The 22,172-nt window shown below is 41.2% G+C and overlaps 1 long non-coding RNA gene across 2 annotated transcripts in view; it reads left to right on the top strand.

Moving 5' to 3' along the window:
- The window catches only part of LOC147999751 (uncharacterized), a 50,631-nt gene that overhangs the window by 26,421 nt on the left and 2,038 nt on the right, over window positions 1-22,172 (top strand). For both annotated transcript variants that reach the window (XR_015642927.1, XR_015642926.1), the window contains 2 exons: window positions 16,307-16,418; window positions 16,669-16,809. This is a non-coding gene — a long non-coding RNA (uncharacterized LOC147999751). The remainder of the gene's footprint in view (window positions 1-16,306; window positions 16,419-16,668; window positions 16,810-22,172) is intronic.

Genomic DNA, 22,172 nt, shown 5'->3' on the forward strand with positions numbered 1-22,172 from the left:
TCCTGCCAATCCATGAGCATGGGAGATCTTTCCATCTTCTGAGGTCTTCTTCAATTTCTTTCTTCAGAGTCTTGAAGTTCTTACTGTACAGATCTTTTACTTGCTTGGTTAAAGTCACACCAATGTACTTTATATTGTTTGGATCTATTATGAAGGGTGTCGTTTCCCTAATTTCTTTCTCGGCTTGTTTTTCTTTTGTGTAGAGGAAGGCTACTGATTAATTTGAATTAATTTTATACCCAGCCACTTGGCTGAAGTTGTTTATCAGGTTTAGTAGTTCTCTGGTGGAACTTTTGGGATCACTTAAATATACTATCATATCATCTGCAAATAGTGATATTTTGACTTCTTCTTTTCCAATCTGTATCCCCTTGATCTCCTTTTGTTGTCTGATTGCTCTGGCTAGAACTTCAAGAACTATACTGAATAAGTAGGGAGAGAGTGGGCAGCCTTGTCTAGTCCCTGATTTTAGTGGGATTGCTTCAAGTTTCTCTCCATTTAGTTTAATGTTAGCAACTGGTTTGCTGTATATGGCTTTTACTATGTTTAGGTATGGGCCTTGAATTCCTATTCTTTCCAGGACTTTTATCATGAAGGGGTGTTGAATTTTGTCAAATGCTCTCTCAGCATCTAATGAAATGATCATGTCGTTTTGTTCTTTCAGTTTGTTTATATAATGGATCATGTTGATGGTTTTTCGTGACATTTTAATTTTCACTTTATTGGGTTAATAGTTTTATATTCTTATAAATCTTTTTTAACTTTGTTCAAGGTCACATTTAACTTACCCAAAACAATTTAATGGTTTGGGGTTTGCTGTCGTGAGTTCTTAAGTATTACATACAGGGCAGCAGTTCATGCTGGGATAGTTTTTTTTTACTTCCAAGGCAAGCTTCATTTAAGACACATTGACTAGGTAACTCACAGATCGTGAATTTATCTGATCTAACTGGTACAACTAGCACTGTGTGTGGCCTGTGTACATCCTGAATATAAATCCTTCTAACACTTTTGTGTGATGTTTGTTCTCTATCCTCAGAGATTTTCTTTGTGTATTTAGGTGACCTGTCCCTGTCTTTCTGAATACTTGGTAGGAAGCATGTGCATATCTTTTGAGTACTCATCATGTAGCATATTCACCTCTACTTGTCTATTCTCTGAATTGTAGGTGCCTTGCTCTCTCTGAACTTGACAGCATTTCCTCAGGGCTGGAAGTCCTGTGGGCCTGAGTGTCCTGTGTCACTGGTTCTTAGGTACTGAGAGAAGGCTCGAGCAACTGTAGCTCATTGACGTGCTTCTCTTTGGAAAGTCACAACCCTTTGCTGTGTAATGCCTACTCTCCAGGCTCGAGTTTTTGAAGTGGGATAGAACACCCTATTCCCTGGAGTCAGACATGTACCATTAGTATTTTTATATAGTTAATTGGTTTCATGATACTTATTTTTATATTTACCTTCTATTTGTGGTAATTAGCACCGATTCTCCATTTTGAATAAGCCATATCATTTTAAGACAAATATATTGAAGTTTCATCCATTAAATTGGTTAAATGAATTAGTCAGCTTTAAGAAAAATAGTTAGGAACCAGTAATAAAGGTCAAAAGATGTGAGAAATACTAAAACAGAAGTTAAAAAAATCTCAGATATTTGGGGAAATAATGTCTAAGCTTCAGATCACAATAGGCACTGGAAACAATTCATAAAGAATTGGCTGAAGACTCCTAACCTGAGAGGTCTGTCAAGCTCAAATCCATTAATCTCTTGAGTACTGGTAAGGATCATAAAATTTCTCCGTTTATCAAGTTGCTTGGATTTCATGAAGCCCACTAGGATAAAAGAACTGGGGAAGCACACGGAGCCGTGCTAGAGAGCTTGCCTGGCATGTCTGTAAGGCCTTGCGCTTATGTTGGGGGAGATGGAGGGAAAGAAAAAGCAAGAATGTATGAGTAGCTTTTGAATCAATGTCCATTTTTTTATGGCGTTTGCTCCACTGTTCTCTCCCAGTGTGGAGGCTTTTGGTGTTTTGTAGTCAATAGGGTGGTATGAGACTTGAGAAAGTAGGTAAAATACCAAATGGAACAAAGTTGCTTTACGTGACTTTATTCCGTCGGTCTTGGTAAACGTGGAAAAGGATGGAGGTCACCACCCCTGCTTCCTCTCTGGCTCTAGTCTACATTAAACTGGTGAAATATTTCAAGTCATTGTCAGTCTGGTGACTCCCTTCTCCTCAACGAAAAGAACCAAATCTGAATTTATATTTATGAGTTTAATAACAATCCCATGTAAAGTTTAATTTTGACCTCCAACCATAGATTATGTGCGACCAGCTAACAATTTCTACTCCCTTGTCAACCCTTTCAGACACCACTATAAAACAAAGTAAAGCATAGGCTGTCTCAGTCATCACTGCGTTGCAGCAGTACATTAAAGGCCTGGGTCACATCAGCTGTTCTGGAAGCATTTCTGAAAGGAGAGAAGGAAGGAAAGAAGAGAGAAAATGGAGGCACACAGTCCAGGGGCAGCTGAGCCCTCCAAATAGCTGAAGAAACACAGAACTTTTCTAACTTGACCACTGTACTCCTTCCCTGGCACACAGTGCTAGATACATGTCTGCTGAGTGCATGCATCAGAGAAGAGAGACATAGTCCCAAGGTTTCCATCTAATGAGAGTGACAGTGACATACTCACATAAGATCGTAACTACCACTATGATGAGTGACCAAGGCGAACAGCATGAGAAAAAATAGAACATGTAGTAAAACCAAACCATCCTGGATTGTAAGGCTCTTTAAGAAGTGATAGCCGACCCAGCTGAGATCTGAAAGGTAAGGAGAAGATGGCTAGGAGATCAGTTGGGAGGCCGAGAAAAAAAATGCTTACCTTTTTCATGAAGTTCTTTGGATTTTATCATTAATTAATTAATCAACTAATTAGTTAATCTTTATTCTTCTCTTACTTATTTTTTCTCTACAGCATTTCAGCTCCCTCCTGTCCTCACTCTTCCACCACCCTCACCTTTTCTCTTCCCCAGATCCACTTCTTCTCCATTTCCCTTCAGAAATGTGCAAGCCTCCCAGAGATATCAACCAAATACGGCATAACAAGTTACAATGAGACTAGGCACTCACCCTCATATTAAGACTGGATGAGGCAACTCAGTAGGAAGAAAAGGTTCCCAAAAGCAGTCAAAAGAGTCAGAGATAGCCCCTGCTTCCACTGTTAGGCGTTTTACAAGGACACCAAACTACACAACCATAACATATACACATAGAACCTAGGTCAGACCCATATCAGCTTAGTGATTGTTGGTTCAGTCTCTATGAGCCCCTCTGAGCCCAGGTTGGTTGATTCTGGGGACTGTGTTCTTGTGCTGTCCTTAATCCACTGGTTCCTACAATCCTTCCTTTCCCTCTTCTGCAAGATTGCCTGAGCTCCACCTAATGTTTGGTTGTGAGTCTCTGCATCTGTGCCTATGGATGAAGCCTCTTCGATGATGGTTATACTATGCTTTGGTAGATGAGTGTGGCCAATTAGAGAGAGTACATAAAAATCAAATCGCCTAATCCAACATTAGGTGTTTTCTCACATTGGAGTGGCTGTTACTACGTGATTCTGCCAAACCGTGCATCTGCACTGCAGTGTCAGTTCTGAGCAGACCAGTCACATGACCCAGAAGGAAAAGTCAGTTCTCTAGCAAATGTGTAAAGGGAAAATACTTTTGGTGCATTTGGGAGACAAAACTACCTCACGTTTTTTCTCAACATCTAGGAGTTGTCATATGACCCTCCTAAGTGGAACTGCCTGTGTATCTCACAGAACATGGGTCACTGTTAAAGAGAAGAAACAGGAAGAAGCCAGCTCTGCCTCCAAGGAACAGGATAACGATACATGTGCTCTGGGAAAATCAGCAAGGTGGACAGATAGACGCTGCAATTTGGGGGCCATCTTTAGGCCTCTGAGTTTTAACAGAAATACAAATAGGTTCCTGTCTCTGTGTCCAAGCTCCCTACTTCCCCTCTCCCACTCCTCTCCTTTCTCATACCACCCACGCTCTCTTGCTAAACATCCCACAGCTATTTCAGCTTCCTTTCTGCTCCTCAAGTAGTCTGGAACCTCTTAGGCTTCCCTGTGTTCTTCCAAGAACCATAGAAAGACCCTCTTTCCACTTCTCAGTGCAGGGCCAGGGGCTGCCTCTTCAGAAGGGCTTCCTGACTAAGTTATTTTTACTAAAGTCTTTCTTTAGTTAAACTCTTCATGCAGAATGCAAGTCTAACAAGAGCAAAGGGCAAAGGGTAAAGGTGTTGCCAAGCTGTTCTTCAACCATAGCCCAAGCACTAGAAATAACACTTTATATACAGTGGGTATTTGATAAGCTCACTTTTAAATATGTGAGCTAAAATAAGACACTGTGTTAGATAGTGATCAGTAAACTAATAGGTTAATTAGTTCTAGAATAAAATAGAGATTCCACATGATTCTCTATGTGACATAAGAAGAAATAGTTAATTGAGATTTTAAGCTGTAGTTTGATGATATTTCTCACCAAACCACTACCACCAGCAACAAAAAAACAAAACCATATTCTTGTTTTAAGAGGTGATATACATAGGCTTCTGCTGGCACAAACACTGTTGGAGACACAGCAAACAAACCGTCTGTGACCCTCGAGGATCTGTCTCTTCTATTTGGTAGAAACAAAAGTTGTTCCGATTTGATCTGGGAACTAAGTATATTCAGCTTAAATTCCCTTCTTGCCTTGACAGAAGCTTGTCCTTTTGCCATTTGCTCAATACAATTGACAGTACCATTGCCCCTACCAGCATGCCTGGTAATGATGTCTCATATTCACTGTTCCCAATGTCATCAGGACTATAGCCCTACAATGATATGCAAAGCTGACTTCTGCCGGAGCCAGTAATGATGCAGGCTCGTCAGCAGATGTTACAGAGGAGACAGTTTTACCTGATGAGAAATCTCACACCCTGATAGCAACTCGGAACACCTATTGTTGCTTAAAACAAAGCAAAACCCCAGCAGCTCTCTCTCTCCTGTGATCTGCTCTTTGAGAGTGCTGACAAGAGGATGATTTCATCGGAATCACAGGCGTGTACATCAGGCTCCCGCCCACCTGTGCTGTACCCTTCATCGGGAAGCACGAGAAGGAATAGAGTCTCAGTGACCAGGCAGGACAGAGGGGGAGAATAGCAGAGCTATTACTCTGAGGTCAGAGACTGGGTGGTAAGGCTGAGGCAGGGAGGGCTGCACAGGCAGAGGAGCTCAGTTTGAATCCAGACCTATCCGTTTCTAGACAATGGGATCAAAGGCAGCTCCTTCACCTCCTCCTAACCTCAGCCTCTAAAGTAAGAATAATATTTTTGGTTATGAGTCGAGCTGTTAGTGGCTGTCAGAGGGGAGTTGGTGGTGAGCACTGGAAGAAGTGGGGGTAGGGGAAACTGCAGTCAGAATGCATTGCAAGAGAAGAATAAAAAGAATTTTAAAAATCAACATAACATTTAATTCAATAGCTGTTGTGAGCACAATAAATACACAGCCATTTTGAACTCAATATTGCTAAAGCAAATCAACTATTATATTTCCAAATGCTTTCTTGTTATTTCTAGTAGATTTTTCAAAAATGGTAGAAAGTTCTGGGCATTAGTGGTCTGTGAGACCTTTGAAGTGTAACGTTCAGATTGTTAGGAAGACAGTTATCCTGATGGAAAAAGTTAGGTACTGCAAACTTGGATGGACTTGTGCTTCTAACCCTCACTCACTTACACACCTTGCTGGTCACTTACACCCTGCTGAACAGTGTTCTATTCAACTCTGCACCGCTTTCTTTGCACACAGAACAGGAGTCCTGAGCAATTTCTATGTGCCTCATTTGCAAGATTATCTGAGAACAATTAATTCGTATGCTATGGATTTGGTGAGGTTATTTATGCAATGAAAGCACTAACTAGCCTTTCAAGCCAGAGCTCTTCCAACTGGCTTGTCATCTGACATACTTTGTAAACTTGGCTTTCTGCAGTACAAACTGCCTCCCAATGACACAGACAAGAGACAGTGCGCTGTGCATGGCCACTTTTATTTTCAGGAGCTCTGAGTGCTGCTGCTGTGGCTGTTCCTCCTCCTCTTCCTCTTCTTCCTCCTCCTTCTTCCCCTCTTTCCCCCTCCTCCTCTTTCTCCTCCTCTTCCTCCTCTTTCTCCTCCTCTTCCTCTTCTTCCTCCTCCTCTTACTCCTTCTCTTCCTCCTCCTCCTTTTCCTCCTCTTGCTCCTCCTTCTCCTCTTTTTTGTCCTTCTCCAGAATCTCTCTATTAGACCCAAGGATATAGTTCACCTTGGCTCCAACCTCACAGCAGTCCCCTTGTCCCTCCTCCTAGAGTCCTGCCATTACAACATACACTCCATACCCTGGTTCTGGGTGCTTTTAGATACAAAGCCATGAGTGAGATGGCTAAAAACACTTTGCTTTTTGTCTGCAGAAGAACTCCTTGAAGATCTTGTCCAGCACCAAGATGAGTTCCTTGTTTACTTCTGGGGCCTTCATTTTCTTGTTTATATCTTGCACAGGACCAAACCCATGACACAGCTGCTGTAGAGCACACAGGGCCAGGCTCTGCAATAAGGACACACCATGGGAAAGGAGACTCTCAGTATATCAATGAAGTTTATTGGCCTCTTTCCTCTCAATATGTATTCATGGTGCCTGGCCTACAGACCACCATTCACGATAAAATCTCACCACAGCTTCATTTGTTTCATTTTTATCACATGTGCAATGAATCTCCAGGAAAAAATTAAATAGATTTTGATTTTTTTATGGAAAAATCACTCCCAAAAGGAAGCCAATACAGAGTACCAAATAAAGGAAAAGAACGGAAAGTCAAAAAGCGTGCTTGCCAGAGAGCAATACTTTCCTGGTTATTCCTAGTCTTTCCTGCTCAGAATCACCAGGGATAGTTTCTAGTGGACTTAAGAGCTATTTCTATCAGGGAAGGCTGCATCAGGACCTTCACTATGCAGAGCATCCAGCTGCAAGCATTGAACCCACCAGTCATGGTCACTCAGCCTGTACTGCACCAAGTGGAACCCGACTTTTCCCTTGCCTGGGAGCTGTGTGGTCCAGATGCTGAGGCTCGGCATTCTTTTCCAGCAGGGCTAACACAATCATCCATTTGCTGAAGGCGAATGGCTCAGACTGCCTTTGCTTCGGAAGGTCAGGCAGCTATTAAATTTCCACTCTTCAATCAGCCTCATGTCTCTTCCCCGAGGACTGGTGTGGGAAACGTTCTCCCCTCTGTGTGAATTGTGTTGGGTCTATTATTAAATTTTCTGCTGCTGAATGAGGAAATCAAGGAGACACGAGGCACTTAGAAAGTACATATTCCGAACTCTTTTCAGCAGGACCTAGGAGACACTGTATTGCTAGATTATTTTAGGGCTTTATTTTATTTTAATATTTTTTAACAAAACAATGAGTAGCTTCTACATATTGAGAAAATTCAAATGGTAATAATTGAAGTAATTAGGAAGCTAGTTTCCTCAATGGTAAAAGGAAGACAAGGAAGCTGTGAGGCCTGAGGTGTATGGGGAGCACTGCTCTGTGAGCCCTGTTGCTGGCTGGGGGTTTTGCAGGAGCAGATTTTTTTTTCAGAACTCTCATTTACCCACAATCCTCCTATGTTTCGTTATGAATAGTCTAAGATTGGGGCCAGAAGGAAAAAAAATTCTGTTCCTTAGTCATTGAGCCAATGGATTGTTTAACAATCAAATTTTATTTAATGTTTCCTCATGTTCCTCTCAAGACCATTATCATTTTCCAGGTTTATACACACACACACACACACACACACACACACACACACACAGAAGGGGTAGGGAGGGAGAGGGAGAGGGAGAAAGAGAAAAGGGGAGGGAGGGGGAGGGGAAGAGGGGGAGAGAGGGAGAGAGAGAGAGAGAGAGAGAGAGAGAGAGAGAGAGAGAGAGAGAGAGAGAGAGAGAGAGAGAGAGAGTCACCCTGGAGTTTGGAGAAGTAACTAACTCGCTCTTGATAGCACAGGGCTGGCAGAACTGGATCTTAAATCAGGTGGCAGATGTTAGGGTCTGTGTGTTTCCACACTGTGCTGTGAGATATTGCTCAAATCTTACTCTTCAGAAGTAAATATCTGTAAATGAAATTTCAGATAATTTCCTTTCCTTTAAATGATCAGCAGTGTGTTCTCATTTGACATTTCCCTCTGTATTCCCAGCATCCAAATGTTGTATAAAACAATGAAAACAGGCACCGTACTACCACTGGCCTGGCCTTTTTTTTTTTTTTTTTTTGGTTCTTTTTTTCGGAGCTGGGGACCGAACCCAGGGCCTTGTGCTTCCTAGGTAACCGCTCTACCACTGAGCTAAATCCCCAGCCCCCTGGCCTGTTCTCAACTGACCCGGTGCTCCAATATCTTTCCATCTGACTTGCTAAGTTCCCAATGGCAGGTCGCTGCCATGCCAGCCCCACACATCCAAATTTACACCGGTTTGTACTTCTTGCAAAACCAGCTTTGCTGCTGTACCTTTCTCTCTGGAACCCAGCTGAGTCACCCCATGAAGGAAAAACGCCACATAAATTTAGTTTAGAATCAACAGGTAACACAATTGCTGGGCACAACAACTAGCATCTTAATTTGTAAGCCATTCTAAGTTAAATCCTCTGGTGGCAAATCCTGGCGGATCCTTCATCTAAACTGGGGGCCTCTTAACTACATTTTTCCTCCAAACTCTCCCTGTCTTCAAGTCACCTTTCCCTGCCTTCTCTCTTCCCCTCTCCAACCCGGAAGTCCCGCCTACTCCTCACCCAGTGATTGGTCCCCTGGAATCTCGATTCATTAAGATTCTGCCACATCCAGGTTGAACTCAGAGCTCTGCAATTCTGTTGATATTTATCTTAACCAATTTTAGCACTTTACTAGACATGTTCATTCATCTATAATTCTTCCATGCATCCTTCTACCTACTCACCTCTTCACTTCAACATCTCTTGCTCAGTACCTATGGACTAACCAGTAGACTACAGGCACTGAATCAGATGCTTGGAATAAATGGGGAGCTAACTAGCTACGGGTCCTTGTCTCATTTAGATAACAGCTTAGCACGGGAGACTGAAGTTGGCAATAGCGAACCTAGTATGTAGCTCCAAACATTCACACTTACTAAAATAGAGGCAAAGAGGGGTCAGCTGGGCGGGCCTGAGTTTGTCCTGAAGAAGTTCTTACTCCTCTGAAGGGGTCTGCACCATCACCAAATCCAGCCATCACTAACTGAGTGTGTGCTGTGTGCTGGGCTTTGTTTGAACCATTGTCCATATAGTAACTTATGAAATCCTTAATGTGACCTTAGACATTGTTTTTTAGAGTACTTAGAGTCACACCCCACTTTCTGTCCCTTATATAGGAAAAAGGGAAACAGGATAGCAGGCGTAGGATTATGAAGCTGAAGTATAAAAATCAGGAATCAGTATGTGACAAACACACAGAGAGGAATGGCTAGGGGCTACTGAGGCCTTTGCCTTTATTTCTAGGTTTTAAGAAGTCACTGTCTGTTATGATGCTAGGAAAGTGATATGATTAGATCCATCTCTTCAAAAACCACATTGGCTGGGGCTGAACCACTCCTCTTGCATAGGACCCAATTTTGATTCATAGCACCCACCTCAGGCAGCACAAATGCCTGTAACTCCAGATCCAGGGACTCATGTGCCCCTGTTCTCTGTTCTCTTCAGGCACTGTCATTTATAGACACATACCCACATGAAGACCTCCAATAAAGGCATGTAATTGGGGCATGCCACTACAGGTGGAAGTAAATAAAGGGATTCAAGGATATTCATGAGCAGTCCTGTATTCAATTCTAGTTATATAATATAAAACACATGCAGACTATCAGCTAAAATATAGTCTTTAATTCATCTCTATTCTTTAGTTACAAGATCTCTGTTGGGAAAGCCTGAGTGTTATTTCTTACAGTCTCTGACGCACAGGGTCTTGAGGTTATTCTGATGTACAGTTCTCCTGTAGCAGGGAGAGCTAAATGTCCTATACACTCAGAGGCATGTGACACTGACAATAGGTATTAAGCAAGTCTAAACACAGCAAGCTTGGGATTTCTTCAGTTTTGAGTTAGAAAAGGAAGAAAATGAAAAGTCTCATAGATCTGAATGGAAACTTAAAGGGCAGCTCTAATAGATTGTATAACTACAAACACATAAGAGGCCTAGTATGCATTAAGCCACTCAAGAGGTTTTTCAGCTGAATGGAGATGTTCTAGGGGCTAAATATCTTGTTTTCAAGGATTACAGTATTTCTGTGCATGCTGGGTTACAAACGTTCAGAAAGAAGAGAAGGCTTCATTAGCACACACACAAATAGCTGGATTGTTGGAGCTCATAGAAACATATACAATGAAATAGACCATGGAGATGCTTGACCCATCATTTTGGAGGGTGCAGGGTCACTTTTCTAATTATTAATCTTCAAATTGCCAAATTGGATATTTGAGGTAAAGTTTTTTTCATTTTCATTTCTTGGGAAATCTCTTATTCTACTTCGTTTGGAGGGGGGGTGGTCAATATTTGGATTTAAATAATGGAACCAAATGATCTTAAACCCAATCAGAGGGTTAAGCTCCATCAGAGGGGCTGGCTGGGTGACATTAGGAGATAAATGGGGACCGAGAAGGATGTTTCTGAATACTCGCACTCACCAGTACAAGGCATGGAGACTAGAAAGGATCAAGCTGAACATAAACGTGACTCTGTGGAATCCCAGAGTGCTGTGACTTCCTACTAGGTCAGAACCTCCTACTGGATGTCCAAGAATGAGCAATACCTCATTTGAAGTAATGTGCTTATGAGTACAGCGCTTCTGGGAACATGTTCTCATCAGATTGTATTACAGTCCTCTTAGAAGGGCATGGAGAACACTGTAAATTCCACTCAGGGGTAGAGGGAAATATGAATTCAGCTATCTACAGGGCAGGAAGAACCTGAATGAGACAAGGCTTAGTATCAATCCTTTGGCTCAGATCAACTCTTAGGTGGATACTCACTGAGAACCATTCTCCACCCCCTTCCCTCCTGACTGTTCCCTCTGTTCCTCACTCAGTTCCCTCCCTTCCTTCTTTTCCTTTCCTTAGACTGTGCTTATGAAATGCTTCTTTGAAAAACCGTACTGTGGCAGTCACTGATGAGAGAACTCAGGCAAAACGCCAGATAACCCAAGCCAAAACAAAACACAACTGTTCCTAGAAAAGAGAAGACTAGATTTTCTGAGCCAAATGTTAATAGTGGTGAGCCAGAATTCAGATAATTGAGGTAAATATCGTTTGTTTTGTCTGTTTGGCTTAATTAGCTGAAAAAATTTCCTTATTTCTATTTATATCTGAGTGCTGAAACTCCAACCCAGGAGATAGCCCTTCTCTGGCGAATTCATTTCAGTGATCAATTGTTTTTCTCAATTATAAATTATATTAAAAAAGTTCTTAAGATTGAATTACATTATACAATAAATTGCTCCGCAAACTGTCCATGAATGTCTTTTTTAATGTGGAAATTGAAGTGTTAGGTGCACAAAGGAGAGGGGCTTTTTGGGGACTAAGAACTATGACATACTAACTATTGCAGTATAGTCACCGAAAAGGTGTTGTGGCACTTGACTGTGGCATCAATGTACTCCTCCTAAGCCTCACACAGTCCCTGTTACCAGAAAAAAGGACCCCCCTTAACATAAACATGCAAGCTCTTGGTGTCCTTCGGCATAGTATTAGATCTCCTCATTACTAGCTGAAGAAATGACTTCCTTTCAACCTCTTTCATTGCTGACTTCATCAAACAGAAAGTCTGGCTTTTGAGTTATTAAGCTTTTAACATTAGATCATGTCAACCTTTGCCCAAAATGGACAGGGGATAAGCTTAGGACCTTAGTAGACACTTCCTAAAGCAACTTCACGTTTTACATTTGTTTATATAGGGCTATAGCACAATGAAACTAATAAGGTCAGGCTTCCTTTGGGTAACTTTTAGTTAAAAGACGCAGTGGTCAAAAGAATTGAAATATTAAGCAATTCTATTACAAATAAGGAAAATATAACTTGCTGTTGATAATTTGACAAAAATCACAGTCATAATGTTAAAACAACCAAATTGAGAACTATAGTCACAACCAAAGGAGCCATGGATGTTGTACAGGTGACATGGTGTCTTGGCCTTCATTTTGGAGTTACTCAAGTCTTTCTGCCCAAAGAGAATGGAGAAGTGACAGAAGTGGCTGGCTCATGCCATCGTGAGAGAGGATACTGTGCTGTTCTAGACATCAACAATGGACGTGTGTGTGTGTGTGTGTGTGTGTGTGTGTGTGTGTGTGTATGATGACCACACACACAAAGCCAGAGAAAAGCTTCTTAGTGTGGAAGATTTGGGTCTGTAAATTTTTTCATAACTTGGTAGCAAAGTTGGATGGGAGAAAATCCTCAATTTTAAATGCCTCTAAAGTTGTAAAGTTTGTCAGTTCTAAATGACTCTAATAACTATGAACAATCAAATTTGGGTTGGTCCATTTCTAACCTAGAGACCATGCGTATGTTTCCCACACATCGCTTCCATGGTAGTAAACATGAGCAAACCACCACAGCATTTGTGATACTGTTTCTCATTGCAATAGCTCTTTAGACACTAAATAATTTAATTTACCTGGTTCTAAAATTCCAAAGCTTTTTAAATATACTGTTTTTCACTTCTGGATTCTCTTCATCAAAGTCTTAAAAACATCCATTATAGGTCTTCTCATTCTTCATGTTTCATTATTTTCTGGATCTACCAAAATACTGAATTCATAGCATTGCAATTAAGCTGTCCAGAGACTTTTCTCCCTAGCTCTGTTCTTTATTTATTCACTCAGGAAAAAATTGATAATTATTATTTCATTGCATCTAGAGCTAAGATTACCAACAAGTTATATGTTGGTGCTATATGTGAAAAATTGACAATATTTGGTTATATATACCCAATGGTATATCCTATTTTGTATCAATGGCAACTTATATTTGATCATAAAATCATTCTTAGTCTGAAACAGAATCTATGCTTTTTTTGTCACTTTTCTGCAAAGAATGAATGATTGATAAATATGCTGCATTCATACATTTATTGATAAGATGCTACTAGTAATATAATTGCTATCCACCTATACAATGTATTACTCCAGAGAGGTGAAAGGATACACAGAATTTCTATTTTTTCTAGTATTCATTTTCTGAATCTTGTATTTTGCTGATCCAGAAATCCATTTGGTATTTCCAGAGGTGAGAGGGGCACAGGGAGAATGTATCAGAAAGATATTTTTTAAATCAACTGTCAGTTTTGAAAGAGAAGAAAAGTAAGGTAGAAGATTCACCAAAGAGGAAAGGCTCACAAATGCTCTTGCAAATGCAGCTCAAACAAGTATAGATGGAAGTTTGCAGGCAGGTTCCTGGGAGGACTACAAAAAAGGTAAGGAGAAGGTATTGAAAAGTCCATTTAGAGGAAGCCAGACAGGAAGTTGAACTGACTTTCTCAGTAAAAACTGCAGGAGGAAGCTACTTGGAAGAGGCCTTCTTCCAAACAAAGGCAAGGTTCTTTTCCCTCAGTGCATTAGGACAGGCAGCACTGCTTGTTGTGGATGTTGTGACCAAGTATGTCTGGGAGCATTTCACATGAAGGTGGGACTGTCAACCAGTGAGACAGTATGAGTGTGAGTAAATAATTGGGATGGTTCCAAATAAATTTATAGATTATGGAAGGTTAAGTCTTATGCCAAACATTGAGTAAATATTTCATAAATATAAAGAAATGAACCAATACATTTACCAAGGGACTTCAGAATTAAGGCCATGACACCATGTCACCTATAGAAAGAACAGCTATGACTCTTTTGATTGTAACTGTATTCCCCAAGCGTTGGTCATTTTAATATTATGACTGTGATTTTTGTTAAATTGTCAACAGCAAGTTATATTATCCTTATTAGTAGCCTAGTTGCTTAATATTTTGATTATTTAACCATCTAACTTTTAGTTTGAACAGTTATTTGAAAGAAAGCCTGACATTATTAGTTTAATTGAGCAACACCCTTGTATAAACAAATGTAAAAAAGTGAAGTTGCTTTAGGAAGTGTCTACCTAAGGACCTAAGCTTGTCCCCTGTTCATTTTCGGCAAAGGTTAACATGATCTAATGTTAAAAGCTTAATAACTTGAAACCCAGACTTCCTGTCTGATGAAGTCAGCAATGAAAGAGGTTGGAAAGGAATGACTTCCTCATGTAGTGTTGTAGGAGACCTAATGCTGTACCTAAGCAACCCAGGAGCTTGCTGCGTGTGTGTGTTAAGGATGGGGTGCAGTGGTAACCTGTCTTTTTGGCTCAAGAGAAATATATTGACGCCATGGCCAAGCGCCATGCCACCTTTTTGGTGAATACATTGCAAGAGCCAACAGTTCAGTTGCTGGTCCCCTGTCGTCCCCTCCTACATTCTATCCTATCTTTCCACTTTAAAATAAACATTGCTGATGCCCACCAATGGCTCTGCACACGTGAAACAGGTCGATGTATAATGTCATTCATTGTCAGGGAAATTTTTATAATTTATAATTGAGAAAGCGATTGATCACTGAAAGTGATTTATTAATTCTACAGTTCTCTTGGGATTTTCCCAATTGGGAGGTCATTATAAATAAGAATGCTATAGACCTTTGCCTACGATTTTTTTGTGAGCATAAATATTCACTTAAATTTGGGTAAAGAAGGTTATTGTTGGGTCATATAATAAATCTTCATATAAGAATTTATCAAATTCTTTTTCAAAACATCTGTTCCAATTTGAATTCTCTCCAGCAGTGTAGGATGCATTAGTTGCTGTACATTTTTCTCAGCACTTGAGGGTCATGTGCGTGTGTGTGTGTGTGTGTGTGTGTGTGTGTGTGTGTGTGTGTGTGCGTGTGTGCCTGTGTATATGTGCATGTGCTTGTCTGTGTCTATGATCACATTTCTTGTGAATTAGCTTGTCAGTTGGCCTTTCAAGTTCTTTTGTGGCTTTACTGTAGTTGGGAGTATGCATTACAGATTAAATGGCTCTAAGACCATAGGTCACAGGCAAGAAAAAAAGTGAAACAGAAAATCTTAAGGGAAAGGGAGAGAAAACGCTATTTTTTCTTTTTAAATCAGTAGAAATGGTTCATATTTCTTGACCAGTCAAAAGCATTGATTGCCCAGTGGGAAGAAAAGGCAGACAGGAAGTAAAGGTCATAGGGACATTATTTGGCTCTTGGTTTTGCCTTGAATACTTTTTTTTTAATGCAGTAAGAGTTTAAAACCCCATCTTTAATGTCCCTGCCACCCCCTTTCACGTGAGTCCCTTCAGAATAGGGGGTCTTCCCACTGAAACGCATTCTCCAGCTTCTCTACATACTGAGCAATGTGAAGTATCCCCAACTTTGAAATATACAGAGGGGTGTATTGAGGTATATTCTTGCAAAAATAGAGACACAACTTCCCAAATAAAACACTCTATGGTATAAACCTCTGCCTACAATTTCCTGTGGGCAATGCGGCACAGACCCAGGGCCCTTGGGTTAAACCCTAGGATTCATCCTGGGCTCAAATCCTCATTCTTATTTTTGCATATACTAGGCTACAGTGGTTTAGTTGTTGTTTGTAAACCTTGGTTTCCTCAGTCATAAAATGGAGATGAAAAGACATAAGAACACAATACTGGCTGGGGGCACAGCTTATCGCTAAAGTGCTTGCCGTACAAATAGGAAGATGCGAGTTTGATTTCCAGAACACACATCAAAAGGCCAGGAGTGGTGGCAAGTGCTGGTAATCCCAGGTCTCGGGAGATGGAGATGGCTGGATCCCTGTTGTTCCTTGGCCAGCCAGCCTAGTGGACTTGGCAAATCCAGGTCAGTGAGCTACCCTGTCTGCTTGTCTTACAGAGCAAAAGTGTTGAGCCCCCAAGAAACCACACCTGTGGCTGTCCTCTGACCTCCACAGACATGTACACCCTTGTACCCATGAGCACACATGCAAACACATATACAAATATACATACATTGAAAATGTGTGTGTGTGTGTGTGTGTGTGTGTGTGTGTGTGTGTGTGAGAGAGAGAGAGAGAGAGAGAGAGAGAGAGAGAGAGAGAGAGAGAGAGAGAGAGATCTGGAAGCTAAGCATCTGCTGATAATTTGTTTATATTATTTTCCATGGACTTTTGACATTTCTGTGTTTATTTTAGGCACTTGGATCAGCTGTACTCAGTTGACAATAAACTGGAAATAGAAGATGCTGAGACACAGATGATGGGGAACAATTGCCTTTCCTAAACGGGTTGATTTCCATCTTTAAAGGTCAGAAATGGAAACTGGTCCACCTTTAGTACCAACAAGTCCCAGCTGTCTGGAAGCCTGTGCTGGCTTCACTTCTCTGATATCTCCTTTCTCTATACTGGGCAAACTCTGTCTCCCAATTGGGAAGGTCCTGATATATATGTTATATTTTCAATTCACATTGAGAGGAGAATTTATGTTCTGTTGGGGTATTTCTCTTTCAGACAGCTTTATTTATATTCATGGCAGTCTTTTCTGTATTTCCTTATAGGCTTCATGTGGACAAGTACCTTGGAGTGTGGATAAGCTGGAGTCTCTGGATTTGCTTGTGGCATTTTCTGTTGAGTCTCAAGAGTCTGTTTCCTGCCTCTTTCCCATCTCTTCTGGGAGGGATATTGTGCTTCTTTTAAATGTATGTATCCAAATCTTCCATTCTGTCTAGAGAAAAATAAGACTGGATTTCTTCCTAATGCTGTGTGTAGAGATAGACTCTAAATGGATTTAAATCTATAGGGGAATATCTTAAATATATATGCTAAACATACAATATGATAAACATATATGCTGGCTAGGGTTGTCAACTTGACATTAGCTTGGATCATTTGGGAAGAGGGGAACCTCTGTTGTGAAGGAACCTACACTTGTGGGCAAGTTTGTGGGATTTTTTTTGATTAATGATTATTGATTAACTGTGCCCATCCCACTGTGGTGCTGTAAGAACCCACTTTGGGTGCTGTAAGAAAGCAGGCTGAGCAAGTCATGAGGAGCAAACCAGTAAGCAGCATTCTTCCATGGCCTTTGCTTTGGTTCCTGCCTCCAGGTTCCTGCCTTGTTTGAGTTTCTGTCCTGACTTCCTTTTATAATGGGCTGTGATATGGAAGTGTTAGCTTAAAGAAACCCTTTCCTTCTCAAGCTGTTTTTACTCTGTGTGTTTTATCATAGTAGTGGAAACCTGAACTAAGACAGAAATTGATGCCAAAATCATGAGGTACTGGCTATGACAGACCTGGACATATGTTTTGGAGAGGATTACAATAGTATTTGAACCTTGTGCTACAAAAGCCATTGAATGATCAGAGCTTAAGGACATATTCAGTGGTGTCAATGTTGAAAGCAATGTAGAGAGCGGAGGCAATGTAGAGAGTGGAGGCAATGTAGAGAGTGGAGGCAATGTAGAGAGTGGAGGCAATGTAGAGAGTGGAGGCAATGTAGAGAGTGGAGGCAATTAGAGAGTGGAGGCAATGTAGAGAACGGAGGCAATGTAGAGAGTGGAGACAACGTAGAGAGTGGAGGCAATGTAGAGAGAGGAGGCAGTGTAGAGAGCGGAGGCCCTGTCTTCATTCAGCTTCAGAGGGATGCAGAGGTGCTACTAGGGCCATTGTGCAATGATCTGAACTAAGAACTACTAAAGTGAAATCTTTGCCTTGCTGGGACAATGGACAGTGGTCAGCTGGTACTGAGAAGCATCTGTGATTAAGAAGAGACAAACTTCTTTGCGGTGAAATTATCTGGGAATTGTTTTCTGAGGGTTAGTGCACAGAAGCTAAGGTCCGGATGGAGTCAAGGCTGTACCTTGTGTGGACAGCTGATCTTGATACAGTGTAAAAGTCTCCAGGTGGTACTGGTTTTGAAGGCATAAAGGGGTTGAGGAGCACAGCTGAGGCTTGGCACTATGAAAGGTTGGACAAGCCATTGGTTAACATGAAGGCTCAGAGAAGTACAAAACCCAGGATTGAACATGTCATGGAGAGAAGTCTAGGCTTGATACACTTGGACAGGGTCAAAGTCCCTAAAGAGCTCTCAAGAGAAGCTCTTGGCAACAGACAGTGTAGCTTGGTTGCAGCAGAGGCCCAGCACTATTGGGTGACCATCGGGGACAGCAGTAGTTATGGGTGGCAGAGCTGGAGAAATGGAGCTCTTTGGAGCTCAGAGGATAATGAGTATGACTCAGCCATTAAACACTGAGCCTTTTAACACCACTGAAGCTTGAGTTTTGCTTTGCTTTGATTACACTCTACTTCCTCCCTCTTGAAATAAGAAAGTACTTAACCGCTACTTACAGGAGCAAGAGACTAACCAGCGCTCTTCCAAGGCCTCAGCATCAGCTCCTTCTTCCAGGGTCCTCCTAGCCTTGAGTTCTTGCTCTGACTTCCCTCAGTGATGTGGACCTATAGCTGGAATAAACTCTGTCCTGCTCAAGTTGCTTTTGACATAGTTTTTATGCCAGCCACAGACTTCCTAGCCCTGGCCATGTAATAGAAGAAAATCTAGAAGAGTATCTTTGTTGCTTAAGGTATGAAAGTGCTTATTGAACAAAATGTCAGAGGTACTGTGAGAAAGTTCTTTAAAAGATTACTATGTTTATCTTAAAGGTGATAATTTCTGTTTAATGAAGGGTAACAAAAATACCTAGATGGTAAGTGGGAAAGTACTTGTCAATCCAAAATTGGCAAGATATTTCTGACTAATGCTATATCAGAAAAATCTTATATACCATCAAGATAACAACCCCAGACACCCCCACAAATGAACAAAAATATAAATAGATCACCCCAGAAAGGTGCTAGAAAGACTGCAAGCATGGAAATCATGCTCACCCATGCTTGGTTATGATGTATTAGTTAACTGGAAAAAGTTAAGCTCAGGCCACTTTCAAAGCCGGTGGTGTTGGAAACCCTGACCTCCTTAGGTATTGCTGACTGAGCAGACATTCAGGGAAGTCACTTGGAACAATTTAGTCAAACCAAGTCTGTATACTCCTATCATTCAGTAACTCTACTATGAATGTACAACAAAAGATGTATTCTCAAACACATCGATAAGGGATCATATTTAGGGGTGTGAAAATAGTCTTATTTGTGGTGGCAATGATTGGAAGGGAAACCTGGTTGTCCATTATTGAGAAAGATGAGAGATACTGTGGCAAGACTGTGACCACTCAGCAATTAGAGGCAATGGATTAGCCACTTATGTGGAGTGGAGGGATCATAAAACAGTAGTGGTAAAAGAATAAACTGAACAAGTCAGAAGCCAACACAATTTGTATAAGGCTAAGATACCACCACACATAAAGATAGTGTTATATCCACTTTATATGTGAAGACAATATAAAAATTAATAACATTCAGTTAGAATAATTGGAGAGAAAATCAGAAACAGAGCTGAATAGGACTATATACATCAAAAAGAGCAGCATTCCAAGGACCAATGATGACATTGTTCCTTGAACCAGGGTACCCTTAATCCAAATACCTGTTCCAAAGCTGCCACAAACAAACGAATCAACAATTTGCTTAATTCTCAGCTTTCTCTGCAATGAATTCTGAAACAGGGTGCATCTGTCTTTCTTACCTTCAATTATTCTTTCTTTGAGTCCTCAACACGTGTTAGAACACTAGAAGAACATGTCACGCTGCATGCTTCTGTTTGGGTTGTATGATTTTTGTATGATTTTAAGTTCACTCTGTGTGAGTACCTGTAATGTCTACCATAAACATAAATAATTTTGTTTCTCCTTTATTTTCAAACTAACAAGCCATCCAGAAAAAACTTACACATCCATCAACAATGGCCTAGTTAAATAGCTGGAATTGATGCTTACCATAGGCTCTGAGGCACAGAAAGACAGACAGCTCTCAACCATGAATATTTTATTATCATGTAGGCATATCATTAAATAGAACAATCAAATGAGAAAATAGGGAGTCATATGCTGTACATTTTTGTTAAAAGACACTGTTCCTTCAGACCTTTAAAGATTTGGATTTTGTGAGTGTATTGATTGCTTTAACTTGGACATCATCATCAACAACCTACTCATATAGCTAACAAGTTATGCTTTTCTTTTCATAATTTTTCTCTTTATGTGAAAAAGCATCAGTATTAAAATAACAACCAGAAATTGTACAGCAAATAAACATGAACCCCTTCAGTGTCCCCCTCAGCAAGCAGCCGCCATTGCTAAGCAGACTAGGGATACTCCCACAGAGGATTTACTATTGGAGTCCAGGGATGCTGTAGATAAAATTCAGGGGACCCACAGATTTGGAGGAGGAAAATTCCATCACTACCAACCTCTCTGTGAACTTTAACTTTCTCTTCAGCTATGAAGGTTTAGGTAATGCTTATGATTCATAACCAACAAAAAGTCTTATCCTATCTGGTCATTTCCACATCACACTTCAGAGTTGAATTTTAGATATTAGACACCTCAGCTCTTTCCACTTAATGTAGTAAAGACGCAAGTAACTTCCTCCATGACAGTTTTCTACCCTGGTAACTATATTCAGTATATTTGAACCTTTTGTAGTCGTGTACATTTTCTTTTACAGTCTTGAAACTTAGTTTGAGATGGAGTACAGGTTTCCTGAGTGCCCTGTGGTCCATAAATATGGGAATTTAGGCCACCAGCAAATAGGCCTAACTCTAGCAGAAGAAGGCAGTCAATAAAATGGCAGCGCTGTGCTAAGTCACTTGGTTTAGTTTTACATTGCTCTCATTTGATCCCTGTTCTCTCTGTGGCTTCACCCCAACCATAAGATCCCTCTGGGTTCAGACTTGTTATCTAGAAATCAAATATCTTAACATCACCTGTTGAAAAGATTTGCTTTATAAGAAAATAAACATTTATAGCATTGTCCTCAGAAACAAGCGTGGGTTCTTGAAGACTTTAATAAAGTTCTTGAAGTTTACTTCTTGACATTGTATGTCAGCCTTCTAGACTACAGTGCAAGGGCTGCTACACATTACCCAATATCTGTATGGACTGAAATGGAAGAAAAGCTAGCTTTCTAGTTCCTCTGCACCATATTCCGTGAGAGAGAGAGTAGAATATGGGTGGTGGAAGAAATGGAAAGGGAGTGTCTCAAAGCTGAAGGAAAGGGGTTGGGAGAGTCCCCCAGATAGAAACATTTCCAAGTGTGGAGCTTTCAGATGGAAGACAGCAGTTTCCCACAGGGCAGAGAGGGGTTCTGTGCTGAAGTGATGTTTGCCCAGGAGTTATTTAAAAAACTACAATATGCCAAGCTTGGCCTGCTAGTGAGGACATAGTGGGAACCAGCGATCAAACTCCCCTCCCTCATGGAGCCACATCCGGTGGGGAAGATAAACCATAAATGGTGTGCACGTTAAGCAAGGGCCTGCTAAATAAAGATAGGTTAGCACAGACAGTGGTCACTCAGAAGGAAATAAGCAGGCTAACAAGACAGCAGCGCCTGTGGAGCAGTGTGGGGGAATTCAGCTGGAGAGTAAACAATCTCATCTATATTTTCCAAAGCTGCTTTGCCTTCTGTGTGGGTAGCATATTGGGCAAAGATAAGAACAGAAGAGGGAAAGCCAGCAGCAGCCACAAGCTAATACATGGACATTGGAGGAGATGCTGGCATCATGGACTGAGCAGTGGGGTAGGGAGGCAGATGAGAGAGGCAGGTGGGCAATGAGTCAGCTAGAACAGGAAAAGCAGGCACAAAAGACAAACACAACAGAAGGTAACAGGATGGGACACTCGGGCAGAAAGAACGCTGCAAGCTCATTCTGGTCCAACCTCTTTAAGGCTACAGATGAGGAAACCAGGTCCTTGGGGGACAAAGTGGCTTGCCCAGAAACTGGGCAGCCTCTGAGCTCTCAGATCTGATAGTATCTATCACACAACGTGTAAATGCCAGGACTAGAGGAGGAGGAAGGCTGTAAGGCAGGAACGACAGGTGAGGGAGGGATGGGGAAAGAGGCAGAAGTGGGCAAAGGAAACCCAAGTGCAAAGAGAAGCAAATGATGAGA

The sequence above is a fragment of the Rattus norvegicus genome, chromosome 18 (genome assembly GCF_021556685.1).
Source record: "Rattus norvegicus strain SHRSP/BbbUtx chromosome 18, alternate assembly SHRSP_T2T, whole genome shotgun sequence".
Lineage (NCBI taxonomy): Eukaryota > Metazoa > Chordata > Mammalia > Rodentia > Muridae > Rattus > Rattus norvegicus.